Raw genomic sequence first — 1465 nt, 5'->3', positions numbered from 1 at the left:
ATATATATATATATATATATATATAAAGGAAAACAGGGAGTAAATAAATCCAGGCGAATATCTCTTTAAGCACTCCGTTGGAATCAAGCCTGGTTAGCTAAATTGTCCAATTAAGATCACAGTAACCCATATTGGATGGTATTCACTTCCTATGACACATGTACAACTTGTAAATCCAAGGGGCGAACACAAAAACAATTTGATATATTAATCATAGAGTGTATTAGAAAAAGTACAATGAATGAGGATGCATTATCAACGATTTAATTAAGAGGAGCATTCCAGAAGTTTTGTGACATTTTTAGGAGTAGTTATAACTCATTGAGCATTATAAGTTTAGTATGTCACTTTTATACATCTAATAAGCTGACCTACCAACTTTTGTTATTCTAGATTGAATGAGGGCTGTAACAACACTTTGAATGTGCCCCACTAAACATTACTTACCACAGCTGACTAATTTTCACAATGAAGTCGGAATGTTTGGAAGCTTTACGAAATGTTTGGAAGCCATGCAAAAAATTTGTTAAATGCTACAGAAACTAATGAAACGCTCCAGATTTGTTACGGATTAACTTCTTTCGCTGTCACAAAAGGTTCAAGGACGGTAGAGAGGGGATGAGAGACTATGAGAGGTTTGGGAGGGAGTAGAACCTCAGAACATGGTTTAAAATATTCACAATTTTCTGAATGAAGACCGGCGTGAATCTATAAAACCAATAAGCATAGTCTTGGATTGGTCTGGCAACTGTACACAGAATTATTCATGAAAATATAAACATGATCAAAATTTGTGCAAAGTATGTTCCCATGGTTTTCAATGATGAACATCCTCGTAACCAACTACTTCATACAGGTGAGCATTGAAACTGTTCCTCACCCTCCCTCCAGTCCAGACCTTGCGCCCTGTGACTTTTAGTTCTTCCCCAGGCTAACGAAGAATCTCAGGGATAGTCGTTTAGAAGATAAAGGAGGCTGTGACAAGGATTCTGGACACCTTCTCTTTGGAGGACTTCTATAGGGCTTTTACGAAGTGGATAGATTGCCACAAGAAGTGCACTGGCGTCAAAGGATCCTACTTTGAAGGAAATTAGTGTCGTATACTTCTTTGAAATTAATGTCTCTCCTGAAAAAGTTTGTACACTCCTGGCATACACCTACAAGTTACACGTGTTTCAAGTAGACTGGGATATCAAGTTGACGCACATTTAAAATAACATTGTGCATATTTAATCGATTTTTTTTTTAGGTCGACTAATCTCGGTATATGGAGTATCAAAAGTTACATTTGTGTCTGAAATTTTAAATTTGTCTTAATTACACCATTTTTATGTTATATGCAATTTGCAATATGTGATTTTTCACACCCAACGTACATATTTTTCATTCATATATATATATATGTGTGTGTGTGTGTGTGTGTGTGTGTGTGTGTGTGTGTGTGTGTGTGTGTGTGTGTGTGTGT

The 1465-nt window shown here is 36.2% G+C and overlaps 1 protein-coding gene across 1 annotated transcript in view; it reads left to right on the top strand.

The window, feature by feature from the left end:
* LOC106868257 (uncharacterized) overlaps positions 1-1465 on the top strand; it is a 207241-nt gene that overhangs the window by 200601 nt on the left and 5175 nt on the right. The window lies entirely within an intron of this gene.

This window comes from Octopus bimaculoides, chromosome 9 (assembly GCF_001194135.2).
Source record: "Octopus bimaculoides isolate UCB-OBI-ISO-001 chromosome 9, ASM119413v2, whole genome shotgun sequence".
NCBI lineage: Eukaryota > Metazoa > Mollusca > Cephalopoda > Octopoda > Octopodidae > Octopus > Octopus bimaculoides.
This window is presented reverse-complemented; position numbering and strand designations above follow the sequence as displayed.